The sequence below is a fragment of the Geotrypetes seraphini genome, chromosome 1, assembly GCF_902459505.1.
Source record: "Geotrypetes seraphini chromosome 1, aGeoSer1.1, whole genome shotgun sequence".
In the NCBI taxonomy this organism is placed as follows: domain Eukaryota; kingdom Metazoa; phylum Chordata; class Amphibia; order Gymnophiona; family Dermophiidae; genus Geotrypetes; species Geotrypetes seraphini.
In genome coordinates this window covers 456,814,568-456,839,320 of record NC_047084.1, presented here as the reverse complement: position 1 = coordinate 456,839,320, position 24,753 = coordinate 456,814,568, and the positions used below count along the sequence as shown (strand labels likewise).

The 24,753-nt window shown below is 44.3% G+C and overlaps 1 protein-coding gene across 1 annotated transcript in view; it reads left to right on the top strand.

Moving 5' to 3' along the window:
• PLP2 (proteolipid protein 2) overlaps window positions 1-24,753 on the top strand; it is a 55,981-nt gene that overhangs the window by 1,192 nt on the left and 30,036 nt on the right. The gene's annotated exons all lie outside the window — the stretch shown is intronic.

The following is a 24,753-nucleotide window of genomic DNA, read 5'->3' as shown; positions in this document are numbered from 1 at the left end:
CCAATGAATATGCATTGAAAGCAGTGCATGCAAATAGATCTCATGCATATTCATTGGGGAAATCCTGAAAACCTGACTGGATTGTGGCCCTCGAGGAGGGACTTTGAGACCCTTGGTCTAGACATTTGTTTTGATAGACCAGGGGTAGGGAACTCCAGTCCTCGAGAGCCGTATTCCAGTCGGGTTTTCAGGATTTCCCCAATGAATATGCATTGAAAGCGGTGCATGCAAATAGATCTCATTGGGGAAATCCTGAAAACTCGACTGGAATATGGCTCTCGAGGACCGGAGTTCCCTACCCCTGTGATAGACGTTTTATCAAAGATAAAGAAACTTGAAGGGGAGAGGCTGTTTACAGGTGATTAATTGGTGGCGCTTAGAGAGGGTTGAGGGGGAATAGGAGTTAAAGGGGAGAAAGTTTCCAACTTTTATTAAAATTTGATCTCCCGCTTATCAAATTTCTAAGCGATTTTACAATAAAATTTCTAAAAAAAAAGACAAAACAAAAGGGGGACATACAAACACTTTTATATATAAAAACAGTATTTGTATTTATATGGGCACTATGGACTAACAGAATTACAGGAGGTAGGCGGGAGGGGGGGGAGGATGCAGTTTTAAAATAGGATAGGAAGACCTAAAAGGGTAATACAAATAGAAGGGGGGAATTAACATCTCTGAAAGAAAAATGGAAACAGGTTTCATATACTATAAATCAAATGCATCTTTAAATAGAAAAGTCTTTAAATTTGATTTAAATCGATCAATGTTAGATACTTATCGAAGGTGTGTATGCATTGAGTTCCATAACTGAGGGGCTGTAGTGGATAATATAATAAGGGGTGTCAAAGTCCCTCCTCGAGGGCCACAATCCAGTCGGGTTTTCAGGATTTCCCCAATGAATAGACATGAGATCTATTAGCATACAATGAAAGCAGTGCATGCATAAAAAAACACGGTGATGAAAGTGCCGGGCGATTTTCTCTGTAAGCACTTGGAATCAGCGATTTCTCTATGCAAGCTGATGTAATTTGTAGGGGGGGAGAGGGGGAGAGGAGCCAGCAAGCTAAAAAGCATGAATAATCGAAACCGCGATAGCTGAAACCGCAAATACGGAGGGAGAAGTGTATAAGGAATTATTAATCTATGTTTGAATTCTGGTTTATTGGAGGTTTTAGATTTGAATGTTAGTAAAGGGATTTTATATGGTTGTATTTTTTTGATTTGGTTAATAGTTTGATCGCCATATTTTGTATTATCTGTAATCTTCTTTCGTTCTTTCTGAGTGATTCCCTTGTAGAGCGCATTTACAATAGTCTAGTCTAGATATGATGAGAGAGTGGAGAAGGATGTTTAGTAAATGAGCTTCTAATAAATTTGCGATAGAGCGGATCATTCTTAGGCGATGGAAGCGACTTTGTTCCACAGTACTGATCTGATTATGATAACTCAATTTTTCATCAAGTGTTACACCTAGTGTTTTTACTGCATGGACTGTTTGCACAGGTATTGACTTGAAATAAGGTGGTGTTGATATGGAATGTGTGCCTTTACAAGGAAAGAGCATTATTTTTGATTTAGATGCATTCAGGGATAACATGTTTTCATCAAACCATAGGCTTATCTGTTCTAGTTTTTGATTGATGTTTTTGATTGCATTTGGGTCATTGGATCTAAGGGGTGGAGTATCTGTATATCGTCTGCATATGCGTACATTGTAAAACCTATGGATTGTCCTAGTGTTAGTAGAGGAGGGTAAAGATGTTAAACAGTAGAGGAGATAGAATCGATCCTTGTGGAATACCTTAGTTCTGTTGAAGGGGGTCAGATGCGATTTTGTCTTTGATTACTATGGTTGAATGGTCTAATGCAGTATCTTTGATTCCTATTTTTTTTTTTTTGAGTCATTGTATGAGGAGTGAATGGTCAATTGTGTCGAAGTGTGTGACGGGATGCAAAAAAGGGGAAATATATGGGGGAAGGAGAAAACATAGCTTTCTTTCCGAAGGGTGACCTCTCTGTGTGTCCCAGTCCAGCTTAATAGCTATTATACTTTAGTGTCCTATTCGCTCTAAAACAGGGGTGTCAATGTCCCTCCTCGAGGGCCGCAATCCAGTCGGGTTTTCAGGATTTCCCCCATGAATATGCATGAGATCTATTAACATACCATGAAAGCAGTGCATGCAAATAGAGCTCATGCATATTCATTGGGGAAATCCTGAAATCCCGAATGGATTGCGGCCCTCGAGGAGGGACTTTGACACCCCAGCTCTAAAATGTCCGGATTCCAAGGTTTTTCTTTTCATGCATTATTTTTGGTGGTGGTATTTTTGGCACCGTGTGTAGATGCAGACTTGCCCCATAAAGTCAGTTGTTTGTTTTGAGGGTTTTTTTTTGGTATGCACAGTCTCTTTTTCAGAAGTTGCCAATCCTCCCATTGCATCAGAACGTACAGGCTGCCACGTGGGGCGGTGCCCCTCCTAGACAGTGCCTGAAAGGGAGGGGGGGGGTGTTTGGGAGACGAGGACTGCTGGTTTTGGAATTTAATGGACTGGAACTGCAAGAAGACCAAGATGTTAAAACTTTTCCTTCTCTCTCTCTCTCTTTCAAATGCTGCCAATAAAGCCACAGGAAACCAAAGTAATGTTTATACCTGTTCCAGTCAGTTCCAGGCTGGGGAGCATGCTGTGACTGCTGCCAATCTTGCTGCATCCTGTTAACACACTTCTTTCCTCTCTCCCTAGGAAGCGTGTTTCTTGATTTCCCTCCCACCTCCTTATCGTTTTCCTGCCCTCCCTGCCGGGTTTCCCCACTTCTCATTAAACGTCCCATAAGTTTGGCTTATTCCATTTTTGCGAGCAATAGTTTTTATTGTCTGCTTCTGTCAGAGGAGTAAGCTTGCCAAGTGCACCTGGGTCCTGTTCTGAAACTCCTTATCCTCTTCTAGTGCTAGGACTGCTGTCTCCCCACCCAGTGTGATGTTATAAAATTTGCGGATGACACTAAACTCTGTAGCAGGGTTAAAACAGCGGAAGAATGTGAAGACCTACAAAGGGACCGAAACAAACTGGAGGAGTGGGCAAAAAAAATGGCAAATGAACTTCAATATAGAGAAATGCAAGGTCATGCATATAGGGAAAAAGAACCCGATGTTCAGCTAAAGAATGGGGGGATTAGTACTAGGGGAAAGTAACCTTGAAAAAGACTTGGGTATGCTGGTGGATACAACAATGAAGTCAACGGCACAATGCTTTCTTTCTTATATTAACCAATTAGACCTATGTTCATTAATAACACAACCAACACATCAAGCCGGTCATACTATTGACACAGCCCTAATAACAACATCTGATATAAACAACTTCTCTCTAAATTGTTGCCTTTCAGTTCCATGGTCAGATCATTATCTGATTTCATTAGCCTATACTAACCCGTATATTAAACCCAACACTAAGCAACAAACAATTTCCGTTACGAATTTTAAAGAACTTGCATCTGAGTCAATACAAGCAACACTTAAATTAGATTTCTCTGAATCGGTCACTAATTCAATAGATGATTTGACCAACATGTGGAACAAGGCCATTCAAGCTACCATAAATAAGCTTGCTCCAATACGAAATAAAATCATCTCTGCTCGTAAAATCCGTAACCCTTGGTTTACTGCAGATCTCTTACTTCTTAAAAAACAACTAAGATCTCTTGAACGAATGTGGAGGAAAAATAAAACCCAAAACAATTTTCTAACATACAGTGAACATTCGAAATTCTATAAAGCAAAAATAAATCAGACCAAAATGAAATACTATTCCGATAAAATATTAAAAGCTAAAAATCCTTCTATTCTTTATACCATCCTCAATAATATAACACCGAATAACAAAAAACAATGTGAATCAAGTAATATAGTTCCCACAGCCCAAGAACTTGCCGACTGTTTTATTGAAAAAATTATTAATATTAGGAAATCATTCAAAAATAATTTACTACTTTCAATAGATTCTGAACAGGTTAACCCAGATTCACTATCCTCTAAATGCTCAAAATTCAAAATACCTAGCTTAAATGAGATTGAACTTACTCTAAAAACTCTGAATATCAAAGGTTCTAAAGCTGATCAAATACCACCTTTAATTCTTAAACAATATTTTGACATCTTTGGACCTTTAATCCATACATTAATTACCGAAAGTTTAAACCAACATACTGTGCCCCTGGATTGGAAAAAGTCATATATCCACCCTACTATTAAAGATAAAAATATTGGTCACGATGACCTTTCCAATTATAGACCAATATCTAACATCCCATTTTTGGCAAAATTAACAGAAAAAATTGTTTTCAACCAAATTTCAGAGTTTGTAGAAAAAACTAACGTATTACATCCGAATCAAACCGGTTTTAGACAGCACCATAACACGGAACACTCCTTAATTGGCATGACAACTTCTATTCAATATTTCTTAGATCATCATCAATCGGTGCTGTTAACTTCTATTGATCTCTCAGCAGCGTTTGATACGATTGATCATCAATTACTCCTTAACAGACTCCAATCTATTGGGATTACAGATGAAGTTCTCGCTTGGTTTACATCTTATTTCAGTGATCGCACATCCACAGTTCTTTTTAATGAATCTTCATCCAAGCCCTCACAGATTACACATGGGGTTCCCCAAGGATCTATTCTTTCACCTTTGCTTTTCAATATCTTTCTTGCACCACTAATGACATTATGCCATATAGGCTTTCATGTTTTTGCCTATGCTGATGACATACAGCTATTGCATCCTCTAAATAAAAATAATATAATTGAAATTTCGGCTATTAATGAAAAACTTGACCTAATTCATCATTGGCTGGATAAAAACAGATTGGCTCTCAATATTAAAAAAACTAATGTCATGCTTTTTCCTTGGAAGGATAGTTTCCCTCTTGTTACTCCTATTGCAATTCAAAACGTTCCCCTGCAATTAGTCAAAAATATTAAAATTTTAGGGGTAATCTTCGATAATAAGCTTAATTTCCATGACCACATTAGTAACATTGTGAAAACTACCTTTTATAGGTTACGTAAAATTCGCTCCATCTCTAAATTTCTATGTCCTAAATCACTTAATTTACTGATTCACTCTTTGGTGATGTCTAAAATCGACTATTGCAATTCTTTATTTAAAGGAATTGCGTTATATGAAATTAAACGGTTACAAATTATTCAAAATACATCAATTAAACTAATAACCAAGTCTAAAAAATTTGACCATGTAACACCACTTCTCAAAAATGCTCACTGGCTCCCAGTCATTCATAGAATTACTTATAAACTGTGTATAATCATCTTTAAAACCCTATACAATATGACCCCTGCATTTTTATTTAAGTTACTTATTCCATATTCTGCAAGGAGAATTTTAAGATCTAACGAACAAAACTTACTGTCTATTCCCTCACTGAAAATTATTAACACAAGACGACAATTTATTTTTTTCATGTACAGCACCACAGACTTGGAATGCCCTCCCTATTTCTTTAAGGGAGGAGAAGGAATTTGGGAAATTTAAAAGTAACTTAAAAACTTTCCTTTTTAAAGATGCATTTACAACCTAATTTTATTATCTTATTACTCCACTTTACTTTATTTTTCCTTTGATATTTATTACCCTTTTGTATTTTTCCTTTAATGTTTCTTCTTTACTATATGAATTGTATTTCATCCCCCCTTACCCAATGTTTAGAATATGTTAAATTGAGTTCAATTTAGTCTTATTTAAGTATTTGTATGTATTGTATTGTCCCCTAACAAATGTAAATTTTAATGTGTACATTGCTTAGAAATTGGATTAAGCGATTAATCAAGTCACCTAATAAACTTGAAACTTGATGCGCAGCAGCCTCGAAGAAAGCAAGCAGAATGTTGGGTATTATTAAGAAGGGTATTACAACCAGGACGAAGGAAGTCATCATGCCGCTGTATCGTGCGATGGTGCGCCTGCACCTGGAGTACTGTGTCCAGTATTGGTCACTGTAACTTAAGAAGGACATGGCGATACTTGAGAGGGTTCAGAGAAGAGCGACAAAAATGATTAAAGGTATTGAAAACCTTTCATACGCAGACGGGTTGGAACGGCTGGGGCTCTTCTCCCTGGAGAAGCGGAGACTCAGGGGAAACATGATAGAGACTTGAAAGGCATAGAGAAGGTAGATAGGGACAGATTCTTCAGCCTATTGGGAACCACAAGAACAAGGGGGCACTCGAGAAGCTGAAAGGGGACAGGGACAAATTATTTTTTACCCAGAGGGTGTGGGCACCTGGAATGCGCTTCCGGGGTTTCAAAGAAGGATTGGATAAATTCCTGAAGGACACGGGGATTGAGGGATACAGATAGAGGTAGGGATAGGATTATGAAAGGGTATAGATAGAAGGATAAAGGGGGATTAAAGGGTTTTAGACGAGGATCACCATACAGGTCATGGACCTGATGGGTCGCCGCAGGAGCGGACTGCTGGGCGCGATGGACCTCTGGTCTGACCTAGTGGAGGCAACTTCTTATGTTCTTCTGTCAGACATTACCTACTAAAATGTACATATTGCATTTTCGCTCAGCAAATTATATTTCTATCCTATTGCCTCCTGAGGTCTCTGATCTCTGTATTTCCTCTGAATATCTACTTATTGTATTTCGCTGAATGTCCAGCACTCTTGATTGTAAACCGCCTAGAAGTCGCAAGATTGTGGCGGTATAGAAGAATAAAGTTATTATTATTATGTACTCTCAGTTCTGCCAGTACACCTTAGTCCTAACCCAGCAGTGCTTCAGCCCTTCTAGATAACAACTCTGCCTTGATGCACTGGTATGGTATGTTTTTCTATTATCTCACACCAGGGAAGGAGAGACACAGAAGTAAAGGGAGGGATTTGCAGGATGTGAATTGGGTGTGGGGATAATTAATTGGCAGAAAGGATTAATTAAATCTCATCCCCCCCCTCTCCCCTTCTATTTATCGTTTTCATAGTGCTACTCAATGCACACAGCAGTGTTTGGACACATCGGACATGGGGCTAGATTCACTAACCTGAGATCGTGTCCGATTATAGCCAGGCCGACAAATTCACTAAAGGTCTGCGTGCAATTGGGGGCGATTTTTGACATGCCCCCTACCGATCGAACGGTTTCAAACTCAAACCCTTTGCAGGGCCACATTTTGGATTTGTAGAGCCTCAAAAAAAATAGTTTGTTTTATTAAAGAAATTACAGTTTTGCATGAGGTAAAACTTTTTCTAGTTTATAAATCTTTCCTTTTGGCTAAGTCTTAATAATATTATTGTAATGTATAGCTAAAGACACATTTGATCAAGAAACTGTTTTATTTTACTTTTGTGATTATGATAAACATACCAAGGGCCTCAAAATAGTACCTGGCAGGCCGCGAGTTTGAGACCACTGACCTGTGATTAGTAGGTGTGCCTTAGTGCTAATATTCTGCACCAGTGGAGATGAGCCCTTAAGCAACGGGATCTTTAACCTTTTTTGCTTCCTGCGCCCGTTTCAGTCATCGGACCCCCCTTCCTAACACATACTGGCAACTCCATATGTTACTAACTGTTGGCTAACAGGTTGCTAAAATTATACAGTAATACACCAATAACTGTCCTTCACTCTGTCTAGAAACGTTTTCAATTAATTGCCTCAAAAACCCTTCTCTGCACCCCTTCCCACATCGGTTAAGAAACCCTGCCTTAATCCGTTATAGAATTAGCACTAAATGCACTCCTTTTGTAGCTTAAAATGAGGTATAAACAAACAAAACAACCCTGAGAGAAAAAATATATAAAATCAAATAGATTCACATCTGATCAAAAAAGTACAATCAAGAGAATCCACTATTCAAAATTACAATATAAATTCAATCACATTCAGTAATTAGATAACACTAAAACATACATATTAAAATATAATCCAAAAACTCAGAAGGAGGAAGGAATCCAAAAGTTCATTACATTAGCACATTTCTAATTAAAATAGCTCACTTATCTTTGATTGATGAGGTGCCATTTTATAGCATGAATGCCACCTATGGTACTGCAACTTATAGAAGCCCCACCCATGGGCTCTACGTCCTCAGACGTGTAGTAACAAACCTTCATGCTATCCTCTGTGGACAGCTCAAACCTTTCACCCCAGGAATCTCTCTTCCAAGCAGCCCCCCAGCCACTCCCTTCATCTAAACTTAACACAAGGTTGTTTATAGCTGCGAGGAACCTATCCCAAGACTGATGGAGCAGAGAAGGAATGCCAGAGCCTGGGAGCATGGCCTCGTTGCTTCAGATAAGAATTTTTATTAGCTTGAACATAAAGCAATAGAAAAACAAGAGCGACATATGGCATCGGGTACAAACGGTCAGCTCAGTGACATTTATGGACTCTGAAGAGATGTTCAAATAATGGTCAATAAGGAATTTATACCAGCCACCTTTTGTGTTGGGACTGATTTAACAGGTTTGTGCTTAGCTTTCAAGAGCTGTGATCCTCGCAAGATCAGTGCAGAATGTGCTAGGGATACGGTTGGTGGAATGTAGACGTTGTTATTGGTAACTTTACAATGGGGTTTTTGCAGAACTAGAAAATAAACAGATGCTGGTGGGAATAATTTTGTTTGCATTCACTATGAAGGGGAAAATTGAGAGCTATGGGACTAAGGGCTGGAAGCTCTAAAACCACTGTTAAAATCTTATAGACCGCTGTGGTGCCGGTAAATTGTCTGATTTTGAAAATGGCGACTGATGTTGAAACTATTTTGCGTGCAAAAGAGTTTCATGGAGGTCCACCATAATCCCATCCGATCAATCTTTGGAGAAAGCGACTGACACTTACGCAGAGCCAGCAGAGGAAGCCCGAACAGCTGAGCGGCAAAGGAAGCCCTGAAGCAGCTGCCTCCTGCACAGCTGTTTGGGGCAGAAAGAGTAGGGTTTCATTTTGTTTTGTTTTTTAATGGGCACAGATGTGTGTGTGTGTGTGTTACACACTGACATCATTTGTGCACATTAAAAAAAAAAGTGCCAAGACCACCCCCCACGATGGCACCCCAGAAGGAGGGGCCTTGGGCATCTGACCCATTCAGAGTGGGCATTCCTCCTGCTGATCTTCATGGGGGGGGGGGATCGGGTGGCCAAGGCAGGAGGGAGTGGGCATCCCTCCTGCCAAATTGATGATTTTTTTTTTTTTTTTAGTTTGGGAGTGGGGGATGGAGTCTTGGCATTACTTTTTTTTAAAATTTTTTTTAATGGGGACAGATATTGTCTTTGTGTAATACACACACAATATATATGCCCATTCCATTAAAAAATTTAAAAAAAAAAACCCTGCAGTTTTTTAACACTATCGCCACCAACTCGGAGATTTTGGAGTGTTAAAAACTGGCCCTTCATTTTGTACATCATCTGGGCATCGATCAGAGTGCTTATTGTAATATATTTCTTATTTATAATTTTAATGTATATTTTCTGTAAACCGCTTAGAACCTAACGTATTAGCGGTATATAAGAAATAAATTACATTACATTACATTACATATGGTTTTCTGAGGTTGCTAGAAACCACTTTGGGCATCGATAGCTGAAATACTTCAACGCTAAACCTGTTCAAACTGGTTTAGCGTTGATCGTTTAAAAGCATGGTGAGTTTTGAGCATATGGGCCTAAGTGTCTTTGTGTTTGTCTACTTTAAGAGGTCAGAGGGGGCTCTGCCTACTTTGGCTGGCCATAATGTGATGTGAGGATGTTGGGCCTTCCCGCTATTGAGGTGTGGAGGGGGATGTGGTCTAACCACATATTTTTTTAAAAATGAGGCAGGCAAGTGGAGGGCAGAGAATGCAAGGCAATGGGAAGTAGGATCCGTGTAGCATAGAGCACCCTCTCAGCCCTTTCTTCTGTAAATGCTTGGTACATATCACACTGGCAAAAAATTGAGACCATGGGTTTGGGTAAAGTTAAGGAATAGGTACAATAGGCACGCTAGGGGGGATGAGTGGGAGTGGGGGGGGGGAGGAGGATTCATCTTAGTGTAAGCTTGCATGTAGTGGTTGAAGGCAGCTGGTACTATGGCAGGGCTTGCCAGATAAAGGAGGGCTAGGGGCTAGAGAATGACATGGTGACAAAATTCATCACCGTTCCCATCCTCGCGGATAACCGCGGGAAACCATCTTCATGTCATTCTTTAAGGAAAGAGGGAAGAATCAGAGTATGAATGGCCACAACCACTGACCTGCAAGCTTGGGTTTGAAGAATGCTGGTGTAGAAGGACCGAGGTTGAAATAGACACTAGAAAATGACATGGGATTATTTCCCGCGGTTATCCGCGGGGATGGGAACGGTGATGAATTTTGTCACCATGTCATTCTCTAGCCCCTAGCCCTCCTGCATCTGGCAAGCCCTGCCATAGTACCAGCTGCCTTCAACCACTACATGCAAGCTTACACTAAGATGAATCCTCCTCCCCCCCACTCCCACTCATCCCCCCTAGCGTGCCTATTGTACCTATTCCTTAACTTTACCCAAACCCATGGTCTCAATTTTTTGCCAGTGTGATATGTACCAAGCATTTACAGAAGAAAGGGCTGGGAGGGTGCTCTATGCTACACGGATCCTACTTCCCATTGCCTTGCATTCTCTGCCCTCCACTTGCCTGCCTCGTTTTGTCACCGTGTCATTCTCTACTAGGGGCCTAAGCTTTGCTTCAGCTGACCAAATAAACTGTAGCCTTTGATAACTCCCAGTTTTTGGTGTGATTTCTTTGTTAGGCAGGAAATGGAGGGGGGGTTAGGGTAGAACAGATGGTAAGAGGGGGGTGATAGTGCCTTTTTGCGCATGTTGTCTTAGGTTCTGAAGTCTCCCTTTCTAACAGGCTGATGTTCAGGACCAGCATTTGAACAGCGCCGAAAAAATAACATCTCAAATACATAACATAAATTAAATGCAAGTAAGATGCATGCACACGTGCCTGTTGCATTGATGGTAGGGGTAGAATACCGCATCTCTGTGATGCGCATGTATAGCGACATCGGTGCATGCTACATATGTGTGCTGTAAAATAAGGAACCATTGCTGAAAGTGCTGTAATCATGGTGGTGTTGGTATGTGCTGTATTGGTGTTCCATTTTATGTGTGCTAGAAATGTTTTACTGGCGCCTTTTCTTGTTTTGTTTTTCTTTTGAGTGTAAGATGTATATATGTATTGTGTGCTTTCTATGCATGTTATATATGCTAACCTCTGCTCTTATTACCCTAGGTACACACACACATACACACACACACATGTACGTACACACACACACATGTACACACACACACACACACGTCCCCCCCCCCCTAGCTTCCCTGGTTAACCTCTTGAATCTCGTCTCTGGTCTGTGCTGCTGCATGGCCACCAAGCAAACATACCAAGAGTGGGATTGGACAATGGACCTCCAATGAAAAGCCAGGAGAATAAATAAATAAATCAGTGTACTGTGTGAAGTCCACAAAAGATCTGACCTGACACAACACACCTGCCTGAGGCATTCTAAAAAAACAAAAACCAAACAAACACAGAGGCAAACAAAAATATATGAACCAATTCTCATCATAAATAGTACTGACAACAAACACAAAAATGCTTCTGCGAAAACGTATAGAATTGTATCATTGAAAGTTAAAAATTAAGTCGCCATAATCTAAGTAAACCACCATCCAAAGACATCTTGCTCCACCCCCCAAAAAAAGGAAAGAAATGCCAAAAGAAAAGACACACAATAGAAATGTCCCAAAAAAAGTGCACACCAATGGCAAAAATGTACACTGTTGAATACACACACTTCTTGGTTTTTCATCTACTTCCCTTATGCACATGAATAAAGTGGGCATGCACCGTCATGTAATATATTCTGCAGCCTTTTTATTATCATTGGAAAGGGACATTATTGTATTGTGGTTTCGCAGTGAGCAGACGCTCTTAACGCCACCTTGAACGGACGAGATTAAACGTAACTGCAAGGCAGGCAACGCAGTTATCATGGGTGACATAAACTATCCGGGGATAGACTGGAATCTAGGCACCTCTGCCTGCAGTAGGGAGACCAAGTTCTTGGATGCTGTAGGCAACTGCTTCCTGGAACAACTTATCAAGGAAAATACAAGAGGAAACGCAATTCTAGACTTAATTTTAAATGGTCTGCAAGGACCGGCACAAGGTGTAGAAGTAGAAGGGATGCTGGGAAGCAACACTGGGAAGCAGCAATCACAATATGATCCGCTTTGACCTGGACGCAGGGAAGGAACATCGGTCCAGAACGACGGCCACGGCGCTGAACTTCCAAAAGGGAAATTACGAAGGGATGAGACTCATGGTGGGGAAGAAGATTAAGAAGAAGATAAGGCACTGTAAAAACGCTAGAGCAAGCTTGGTCCCTTTTTAAGGACATTCACCGTGGTGCAAAATTTGCATATACCGTGTATCAACAAAGGATCCAAGAGGGAAAAGAACAAAGAACTGGTGTGGCTCACTGTGGAGGTAAAGGATGCAATCAAAGACAAGAAAACTTCATTTAAAGAATGGAAAAGATAAAAAATGGACGAAAACTGGAACAAGCACAAGCAACATCAATGCAGGTGCCATAAGGCGGTAAAAGGGGCCAAAAGAGACTACGAGGAAAAAATAGCCAAGGAGGCGAAGAACTTCAAGCCGTTCTTTCAATATATTAAGGGGAAACGACCCGCGAAGGAAGTGATGGGACCGTTAGATAACCATGGAATAAAGGGAGCGCTAAAGGAGGACAAAGAAATCGCTGACAAACTGAACACATTTTTGCGTCTGTATTTACTAAAGAAAATTTACACAGCATACCAGAACCCATCAGACTATATGCTGGAAACGAAGACAGAAAGCTGACAGGATTGACGGTCAGTCTAGAGGAGGTGTGTAGACAGATTGATAGGCTCAAGAGTGACAAATCCCCGGATGGCATCCATCCGAGGGTCATCAAGGAACTGAAAGGGACCATAGCTGAACTGCTTCAACTAATGGCCAATCTGTCGATCAAATCGGGAATGATTCCGGAAGACTGGAAGATGGCGAATGTTACGCCGATCTTCAAGAAAGGTTCAAGGGGCGATCCAGGAAACTATAGACCTGTGAGTCTGACCTCGGTACTGGGAAAGATGGTAGAGTCGCTGATAAAGGACCGCATCACTGATCACCTTGACGGACATGGGCTGATAAGGACCAGTCAGCACGGCTTTAGCAAAGGCAGATCGTGTTTGACGAACTTGCTGCAATTCTTTGAGGGAATAAACCAGTGGTCTCAAACTCAATCCTTTGCAGGGCCACATTTTGGATTTGTAGGTCCTTGGAGGGCCTCAGAAAAAATAGTTAATGTCTTATTAAAGAAATGACAACTTTGCAAGAGGTAAAACTCTTTATAGTTTATAAATCTTTCTTTTTGGCTAAGTCTTAATAATAATGTCATTTATCCCAGGACAAGCAGGCAGCATATTCTTAACGTATGGGTGACGTCACCGACGGAGCCCCGGTACGGACCTTTTTAACTAGAAAGTTCTAGTTGGCCGCACCGCGCATGCGCGAGTGCCTTCCCGCCCGACGGAGGAGTGCGTGGTCTCCAGTTTCTTCGTTTCCGCGGAGCGAAGAAGACGCATGTGCTTTTCAACGGCCGTTGAAAACTCTCTTTTTGCCTTCCCGCTCGCGATTTTTTCTGATTTTTTTCTCTTTTTTCCTTCGGGTTTCTGTTTTCTTTCTAATTGGTAAAAAAAAAAAAACTTTGTTTTTTCCTTTATTTTTCAACCGGCCCCGGCGGGGCCTGTTGCCATCATACAAGCCTCCGGCTTTGATTTCGCGGAGGCCGTATTTCCCTTCATGCCCCCCCAGCCGGGTTTTAAGAAGTGCCAGCGGTGTGCACGCCCGATTTCCCTTTCGGACCCACACAACTGGTGCCTACAGTGCTTGGGTCCGGAACATCGGGCTGACACCTGCACCCGCTGCGCGACTCTCCAAAAACGCACACTTAAAAATAGACAAATCCAGCAGAATCTCCTCTTCGGCACCGGTTCTGCTATGGATCCGACCCCGACGTCGACGGCACCGCCGAAATCGGCACCGTCAACATCGACACCACCTGATCCTTCTGCGGGGTCGATAGCGCCAGGTAAGCCGGCTAAGAAGCCTTCCACTTCCCTCGAGCGCCCTCCGGCCACGGCGGTGACACCGATCCTTCCGACGTCCCGCAAGTCCCGTAAGCGCTCCGCTCCGATAACGGTGAGTGCCTCTTCATCGGCCTCCTCATCGCCGGAGCGTAGAGCAGCACCTATGGTACCGAAGAAAAGTAAAACGGTACCGGTGCCCCCATTGGAGGACCGTATCTCGGCCATCCTCCAGAACAAATTGCAGGAGCAGCTACAGCACCAGCTTCAGGAACTGCTTCCGACCCTGCTGGCACCACTCCTTCCGGTACCGGTCCGGCCCGAGCCTCGCACCACTCCGCCAGTGGCCACCCCCTCGGTACCGATGAACACTTCCATGCCGGTCTTATCTGCCCAGCCTACACTTCAGACTTGCGCGGCGGAGGACCCCTCCCGGCCCCAGGATCGACATCGATCATCTCGGGACCGGGATCGGCACCACTCCTCCCGGGACAGAGATCGGCACCGGTCTTCATCTCCCGGCACCGTATCCATGAGATCTGGCAAGTCCCTTTCTAAATCCCGCCATACTGAGCCGGCCATCAGGGACCCAGACTTATGGGAGCAATCCCCACTCGGTACCGAGGAGGATGCCTCTTCCACTGATGAGGAACCCTCCATGGCTGAATCCACCTCCAAACCCGAGCAGTCCTCATTTACGAAATTCCTTCGGGAGATGTCTGCGGCTCTCTCCATCCCACTTGAGTCCGACTCAAAGAAGTCCCAGGCCTTTCTAGAAGCCTTGGACTTCGATCAACCCCCCAAGGAGTTTCTCAAACTACCCGTCCATGATATTCTACGGGAAACATTTTATAAAAATTTGGAGAATCCCCTTACTGTTCCAGGTGCCCCTAAGAAACTGGACAGTTTATACCGGGTCATCCCTATCCCGGGATTTGATAAACCCCAATTGCCACATGAGAGCCTCCTGGTAGAATCCACTCTCAAAAAATCTCATGGTTCCAGTGTCTATGCCTCCACCCCTCCTGGCAGAGAGGGTAAAACAATGGACAAATTTGGAAAGCGCCTGTACCAGAATGCCATGCTGGCTAGCAGAGCCAACAATTACTCATTTCATTTTTCTTTTTACATGAAATATCTGGTACAACAACTTTCTACTCTGCAAAAGTATATCCCTGAACGCAAGGTTCCATTATTTCAGCAACAAATTTCCACCCTCCTTCAGCTTAGGAAATTCATGGTACGCTCAATCTATGACTCTTTCGAGCTCTCCTCCCGAGCCTCTGCTCTGGCAGTGGCCATGCGACGCCTTGCCTGGCTGAGGGTGTCTGACCTTGATGTGAACCACCAAGACCGCCTTGCCAACGCGCCCTGTCTTGGTGATGAACTTTTTGGGGAGTCTCTGGATACTACGACACAAAAACTTTCGGCTCATGAGACGAGATGGGACACCCTCATTAAGCCTAAAAAGAAGACTCCGCCGACACGACCATACAGACCTCAGTCCTCTTACCAACGTCGTTTTTCTGCTAGGCCACTTAATCCTCCTCAACAGCAATCTCGTCGGCCTCGCCAACAACAACAACAACAACAACACTCTCAGGCTCGCTCGCAATCTCACCAGACGGCCAAGCCTCTCCCTCAAACTAAGCCTCCTCAGCCCTTTTGACTCTTTTCTCCAGGGCATAGCCAGTCTCCAACCCTCGCTGCCTCTGCCTCAACCTATCGGGGGCCGCCTCACCATCTTTCTACGACGCTGGGAGGCCATCACATCAGACCTGTGGGTTCTAAACATCATCCGTCATGGATACTCACTAAGGTTCCAGACTCTTCCTGCAGACCATCCTCCCGTAGAGTCTGCTTCTCACTCCTCCCAAACTCCACTCCTCCTCAGGGAGGTCCAATCCCTCCTCCTTCTCAATGCCATCGAAGAAGTTCCACCAGACCAAAGAGGTCAGGGATTTTACTCCCGCTACTTCTTGGTACCCAAGAAAACAGGGGATCTTCGTCCTATCCTCGACCTCAGGAACCTCAACAAGTGTTTGGTCAAGGAAAAGTTCAGGATGCTCTCCCTTGCCACACTTTATCCTCTTCTGTCTCAACACGACTGGCTATGTTCCCTGGACCTCAAGGAGGCCTACACTCACATCCCAATCCATCAGGCTTCACGTCGCTACCTCCGATTCCAGATACTGAATCACCACTATCAGTACAAAGTGCTACCCTTTGGTCTCGCATCATCACCCAGGGTGTTCACCAAGTGCCTGATTGTGGTAGCGGCCTGTCTCAGGTCCCACAACCTACAGGTGTTCCCCTACTTGGACGATTGGTTGGTGAAAGCAACAACCTCTCCACTTGTGCTGCAATCAACTCACCACACCATCTCTTTCCTCCATCTTTTGGGGTTCGAGATCAATTACCCCAAGTCGCATCTGCTTCCCACGCAGCGCCTTCAGTTCATCGGAGCACTTCTCGATACCAACTTCATGAGAGCGTTCCTCCCTGCCGACCGGCACCGAACACTGCTTCACCTCTGTCGACAGGTGCTCCTCCAACCATCCATCCCTGCTCGCCAGATGATGATTCTTCTGGGTCACATGGCCTCGACAGTCCATGTGGTTCCTCTGGCGCGACTCCACCTGAGGATACCGCAATGGACCCTCGCCAACCAATGGTCACAGACCAGGGATCCTCTTTCTCATCCCATCTCTGTGACATCGTCTCTTCAGCGATCTCTTCAATGGTGGTTGAACTCCTCAAATCTTTCCAGGGGCCTCCTTTTTCATCCACCCCCTCATTCCATGATCATCACCACAGATGCCTCCCCCTATGCATGGGGGGCTCACATAGGGGATCTACGCACCCAGGGACTCTGGACCCCTCAGGAGCGTCAACATCACATCAATTTCCTGGAACTCAGAGCCATGTTTTATGCTCTCAAGGCCTTCCAGCACCTTCTCTATCCTCAAGTTCTTCTCCTGTGCACGGACAACCAGGTCGCCATGTACTACATCAACAAGCAAGGCGGCACCGGATCTCGTCTCCTTTGTCAGGAGGCCCTCCGAATTTGGACCTGGGCCACAGCCCACAATCTTTATCTCAAAGCTGTCTATATCCAGGGCGAACAGAACTCCCTGGCCGACCAGCTCAGCCGCATCCTTCAACCTCACGAGTGGACCCTGGATCCTCCCACTCTCCACTCCATCTTTGCTCGCTGGGGCACTCCGCAGGTGGACCTATTTGCAGCTCCTCACAGCCATCAGCTGCCCCAGTTCTGTTCCAGACTCTTCTCTCCACATCGTCTGGCCCCGGATGCATTCCTACTCGACTGGACGGATCGGTTCCTCTATGCCTTCCCTCCACTTCCTCTGATGTTGCGGACCCTGTTCAAACTCCGCAAGGACAGGGCCACCATGATTCTCATCGCCCCTCGGTGGCCCAGACAACACTGGTTCTCCCTCCTGCTTCAACTCAGCTCCAGGGAGCCCATTCCTCTTCCTGTATTTCCTTCTCTGCTTACGCAGCAACATCAGTCTCTGCTACATCCCAATCTGTCTTCCCTCCACTTGACAGCTTGGTTTCTCTCGGGCTGACCTCTCCAGAAAACCTGTCTCAGCCTGTCCGTCGCATTTTGGATGCCTCCAGGAAACCCTCCACACTCCAATGTTACCATCAGAAATGGACCCGGTTCTCCTCTTGGTGCCTCCTGCATCATCACAATCCCACCTCATTGGCGGTGGAAACCGTACTGGACTATTTGCTCTCTCTGTCTAACGCTGGTCTTAAGTCTACCTCGATCAGAGTCCACCTCAGTGCCATCACTGCTTTTCACGAGCCTATCCTCGGAAAACCCCTCACGGCTCATCCTCTGGTTTCCCGGTTCATGAGAGGCCTCTTCAATATCAAACCACCTCTTCAGCCTCCCCCGGTCGTCTGGGACCTCAATGTGGTTTTGTCAGCCCTCATGAAACCTCCTTTTGAGCCTCTTGCTACTACCTCGCTCAAACTTCTCACATGGAAGGTGCTTTTCCTCATTGCCATCACCTCTGCCAGGAGGGTTAGTGAGCTACATGCACTGGTCGCCGATCCACCGTTCACTGTTTTTCACCATGACAAGGTGGTTCTGCGCACCCATCCTAAATTCCTTCCCAAGGTGGTTTCAGCCTTTCACCTCAATCAGTCCATCGTGCTACCTGTCTTCTTCCCAAAACCCCATTCTCATCCTGGGGAACAGGCGCTTCACACGCTGGATTGTAAGCGTGCCCTTGCATACTACCTTGACCGTACCAGGGCTCACCGCTCCTCTCCTCAACTCTTTCTGACCTTCGATCCTAACCGTCTGGGTCACCCTGTATCTAAACGCACGCTGTCCAATTGGCTTGCTGCCTGTATTGCGTTCTGTTATGCTCGGGCCGGCCTGTCACTGGAAGGAGCTGTCACGGCCCATAGAGTCAGGGCTATGGCTGCTTCTGTGGCTTTCCTCCGTTCCACTCCTATTGAGGAAATCTGCAAGGCGGCCACTTGGTCTTCAGTTCACACATTCACTACTCACTACTGTCTGGATGCCTTCTCCAGACGGGATGGACACTTTGGTCAATCTGTGTTACAAAATTTATTTTCCTAATGGCCAACCATCCCTCCTCCCTCTCTGTTAGCTTAGAGGTCACCCATACGTTAAGAATATGCTGCCTGCTTGTCCTGGGATAAAGCACAGTTACTTACCGTAACAGGTGTTATCCAGGGACAGCAGGCAGATATTCTTACGACCCACCCACCTCCCCGGGTTGGCTTCTTAGCTGGCTTATCTTAACTGGAGACCACGCACTCCTCCGTCGGGCGGGAAGGCACTCGCGCATGCGCGGTGCGGCCAACTAGAACTTTCTAGTTAAAAAGGTCCGTACCGGGGCTCCGTCGGTGACGTCACCCATACGTTAAGAATATCTGCCTGCTGTCCCTGGATAACACCTGTTACGGTAAGTAACTGTGCTTTATAGCTAAAGAAACATATGATCACTTTTGTGATTATGATAAACATACCGAGGGCCTCAAAATAGTACCAGGCGGGCCGCATGTGGCCACCGGGCTGTGAGTTTGAGACCACTGGAGTAAACAGATAGGTAGACAAGGGCGACCTGGTCGACATTGTATATCTGGATTTTCAGAAGGTGTTTGACAAGGTTCCGCATGAACGACTATTTCGGAAAATTGCAAGCCATGGGATCGAGGGTGAAATACTCACGTGGATTAAAAACTGGCTGGAGCATAGGAAACAGAGAGTGGGGGGTAAATGGACAATACTCGAACTGGAAGAGCGTCACCAGTGGGGTGCCACAGGGCTCGGTGCTTGGACCCATGCTCTTCAACATCTTTATAAATGATCTGGACATTGGTACGACGAGTGAGGTGATTAAATTTGCAGACGATACAAAGTTATTCAGAGTAGTGAAGACGCAGGGGGATTGCGAAGACTTGCAGCGTGACATAATCAGGCTTAAGGAATGGGCATCAACATGGCAGATGAGATTCAACGTGGATAAGTGTAAAATGATGCATGTAGGTAAGAGACTTGGGAGTTATGATCGACAAATTGATGAAGCCATCTGCGCAATGTGTGGTGGCGGCAAAAAGGGCAAACAGAATGCTAGGAATGATAAAGAAGGGGATCACAAACAGATCGGAGAAGGTTATCATGCCGCTCTACCAGGCCATGGTGCGCCCTCACCTGGAGTACTGCATCCAGCACTGGTCGCTGTACATGAAGAAGGACATGGTACTACTTGAAAGGGTCCAGAGAAGAGCGACTAAGATGGTTAAAGTGCTGGAGGAGTTACCGTACAGCGAAAGATTAGAGAAACTGGGCCTTTTCTCCCTCGAACAGAGGAGATTGAGAGGGAACATGATCGAAACATTCAAGGTACTGAAGGGAATAGACTCAGTTGATAAGGACAGGTTGTTCACCCTTTCCAAGGTAGGGAGAACGAGAGGGCACTCTCTAAAGTTGAAAGGGGATAGATTCCGTGCAAACGTAGGGAAGTTCTTTTTCACCCAGAGTGTGGTAGAGAACTGGAACGCTCTTCCGGAGTCTGTCATAGGGGAAATCACCCTCCAGGGATTCGAGACCAAGTTAGACAAGTTCCTGCTGAACCGGAATGTACTTAGGTAGAGCTGGTCTCAGTTAGGGTGCTGGTCTTTTGACCAGAGGGCTGCTGTGTGAGCGGACTGCTGGGCAGGATGGACCACTGGTCTGACCCAGCAGCGGCAAATCTTATGTTCTTATGAACCATGTGTTAAATTAAGCCATCTGCTCCGTCTGCGTGTTGCAGCGTGTATTTTTTTTGAACATTAGGAATACCAAAAGGCCTCATTTATAAGCTTTTGACTTCTGAACATCGGCCTGTAAGTGAATTGGCCTGACCTTTTTGTTGCATCACCCCAGTCCTGAAAGAACACCATTAGTTACTTGTTTGACAATGGGATCAATTCAAAATTTTGCTTTTGCACTATAAATGGCTGCTTTCCTTTTTAGCTTGACTAGTTATGCCCCTCCCCCAAGAAACTCAGAAATGGTGTGTTTGCTTTCTACTACCCTACCCCTATCCTCGCTCTCTATAACAAAATAGAATAGGATTGATAAGAGGCCTTTCCAGCTTTTTGCCCAGTCTGTGCAACTTCAGCTACTTGAAATTCCTCGTCTTTGAAGAGATAATTGAAAACTTGGCTGTGCTAGGCCTAATAGCAGGTTTTTAAAGTGAAAGGGGCAGACTCGGGAGTAACCTAAGGAAATACATGTACTATTCCAGGGTAGTGAATATAAGGAACGGCCTTGTGGGGGAGAGGAAGACTGTGGAGAGCTGACATGTTACCCATTCCAGAAGGGAGACTTTTTGGCCAGTTCTGGTTTTAAATATACCTCCCAAAGCAATGTAGCACTTGTAGTCTATGATTCTTATCGATTGACATCAATGCTGCATGTCCCATTATGCACCAGGATGAGGTTGGCAGAAATCCAGAACTGGCCAAAAGTCTTCCTCCTGGAATGGGTAATTTGGCAGCTGTACTGTTTCTGAATTCAAGAAAACTTGGGGCACTATCAGTGATGGGAGTGCATCTATGGAACAATTTGACACTTGGACCTCTTAGGTTATTTTCTGATATTCAGAAATTTAAGGTGTTAAAGACAACTTATTTGTAGAGGCTTTTTCTTGAAAGCTAGTTTATTAATACTAGAGAATCTTTAGATGAATGTAAATTATCTGGTGGTGTATTATTCTTTTGAAGATCGTGTGTGGACTGCTTAGGTTTAAGCGGGCTATAAATTTTTAAATAAGTGCATAGGCTGTCTGAGAAAGGGATGGTATGGTTGGGCAGACTAGATAAGTCATAGGGTCTTTGTCTGCCTTTGTTTTTCTATTTCTTTTGACATTGGCGTATTAATGTACTTGTTGCATTTCTCACGCTTTTATTTTTAGTTAGATCCTCTGCTATTTATATTCCTGGTTAGTTATTGTTTGTACTCGTGTTTTGTTCTGTACTACTGATGTGGTTTGTGTCCTACTGTTTCATTATTGTTGTGGTTCATTAAATATATAGCCCTGGTATACCTTTGTGGGTGGTTTGCAGGCTTTCTGGGGCAGGTGCTTCTGACTCTTGCCTCCAGGGTTTTTGGATGGCAGAAAAGAATTTCCAAAACACTTCCTCTTGATTTCCTCTTCCCTCATATCCCGGGTTAGTCTGGACAGTCACTGGGAGAAAATGGCAAATGGTCCAGTCTGACTGCTCAAAAGTAAAAGATTCTGCTGACACATGCCTTCAGAGCAAGTATAGATGTAAGTTGATTTCAGCAAGGCAAATGCAGAACTCACAAAAGCCATTCTTCCACCCTCTGTAGACATGTAGACCTCTCTATCTTCTTCTGACACATAAAACAACATGCTCCTTGTCCTGCTAGATTCTCTTGCTCCTTTGGGTTAGTGGTCAGCTACCAGCTTCACTTTCTTCAGCAGACTTTTCTCCTTGAAATTCTTCAACCTTGGGTTCCCATTCCTTCTCAGACTTGTACAAAGTGGACCTCCTTTCTCTAAAGTCCCACTGCCTGGAACCCAGGTATTCTCCCCCCCCCCCCCCCACAAGTCTCAGCACATCCATGAAAAGGGATAAAGGAAGGACTTCTTGAGTGGGCAGACTTGTTGGGCCGCCGGCCCTTTTCTGCCGTCATACTCTATGTATCTATGACTTGGTTATCTCCTTTTCAAAAGGATTCTACCTGCTCTTAAATCACCTTCAGTGCCTCTCTCAGACAATGTCCTTCCAGGACCACTCGCTGCAAGCAGAATATGTGACCTTAGGAACCAACTTTCAAAATGAATGGGGGTGCTAAACCCAAGGGAAAATACCTGTCCCTGAACATAGTCAAGAAGTTTGCTAATTATTGGGGTGCTGAAGCACCCACAGCACCAGTGTTTAAAGTACTAGGTCAAAATACTTAAGTCAAAATAAATATATAACTTAATACCTAAGTAAAAGTACAATGAAGAACACCATTTAAAAATTTATTAAGTGGAAAGTAAAAAAGTTACTACCTAAAAATATATATATATATAGTATATTTTTTGAGTAGATCGCAAAAGTATCATTACGGCAATGTCACTAGTGTTAAAAGTTGTTAGGATAAAAATGTTATTGCTCTGTAAACTTTCCATTTAGTTAAACGAAATTTTGAAAATGACTTGCCAACTCATGCAAGTGTGCTTGTGAGTCATTACCAAAACCACTACAGTTAAAAAGCTGTTCCCTCAGCTGCACCAGCAGGATGTGGATTCTTCATTCTGATAAAAAGGCCAGGCTGCAGTATTACTGATGCTTCTGACTTGGCCTTCAGGTATTGTTGTAACCTGCCTTGGATAAAAGTGGGTTATAAATTTCTTAGTAAATTAAATAATGGAACCTCTGTCTGAAATGCTTGACTTCTTATGGCAAAGAGTATTTTATCATCCACAATAGAAGTAGTGGATGATCATCACTTCATTATCATCATCATGCTCTCCAGTTGCAGAGAAGGCTTTCTCAAAATTGGAATCCTTGTCTATTGTTCTAACCCAGTGTATTGCAAATTGTGTGCTGCGGCACACCAGTGTGCCTTCTGAGATTTCAGGTGTGCCGCAACACACTGGCGAGGAGGAGAGTCATCCGCGCCGACTGACTGCCTTTAGGACGTGCCTCTCGCAGCGAGAGGAACATCCTGTAGGCAGTCAGCTGGCATGGATGACTCTCTTCCTCACCGGCGTCTTGCCTCCTCTCTCCATACCTCCCCTCCTTCCACATCCCTCCACCGAAGCAGCCAGGTGGGCCTCCGCGCATTCTTGCATCGATGACTGTGCACTTCTGGGTGCCTTCCGGCCAGGGTACTGTGTTTAGTGTGCCACTGTTTTAACCATTTTTCATCTGATGGCAGACTTTGAGAACTAATGCAAGTGCACTTCCTCTCCAAAGATTCATGTCAATCCAGTGCAGTCACTCCAATGTAAATTTTTTTTTTTTCAATGGGATGACCAGCAGTCTGTTGTAGCAACATCTGTTCACCAAGAATTACAAACGGCCACCAAAAGTCCAACAGGACAAAAACCCACAGATACCAAACAGTAAAGAAGACAGTGGTAACGGAAAATGAGTGCTTCACAAGAGCCAGTAGGATGAAGGCAAGCAGTGGCGTAACAAGCGGGGGGGAGGAGGGGGGGGCGGTCCGCCCGCCCGCCCGCCCGCCTGCCTGCCCTGGGTGCCAGCCACGAGGGGGGTGTTCCCGGCCTGGGAGTCATGGTCTGGGAACTTCCCTTCTCATGGCCCAGTGCCAAGGCTCTGGATAGTCCCCGTGGCTCAGCATGTTCCCAGCCTTCACTTCCTTTATCTTCTGTGAAGCTGAAAAAACTGCCGGCCTCGGCAGTGATCCAGCTACGTCGCCCATGGCCCCCCTTCCTGATTTCCGCGTCTGCCAATGACACAACTTCCTGTTTCCGCCTGGGTGGATTGCAGATGCAAACACAGAAAGCATTTTTTTACATAGGGGGGGGTGTCAAAAAATGATGGGCCCCGGGTGCCAAATACCCTAGGTACGCCACTGAGTCCAAGTCCTGCTATAGACAGTGGGATACTTTTTTGTTTGGGAGGAGGGTGCAAAAGCTCCAAAATAGTACTAATTGTAATGCCATTGTTTCCATTAACAGCTCTGACATTCATAGGAATTCTATGAGCGTGGGAGCTGTTACTGCCACAGCCAGCGCTAAAAATCGTGCTATGGTTTTGTAAATGGGGAGGTAAAAGAACTAATACCATGTTTCCCCAAAAATAAGACCTAGTGCCTTTTTTGGGCCCAAAATTAATATAAGACAGCAGTGGCGTACCTAGGGTATGTGGCACCCGGGGCCCATCATTTTTTGACACCCCCCTATGTAAAAAAATATTTTTTGTAATGACCATGAAACAGAATAAATGGTCAGAATAGAAACAGGCAGTGAAAATTTTCTTATATTCCAAACATAACATAACATAAATTATGTCTGAATTGTCATGAC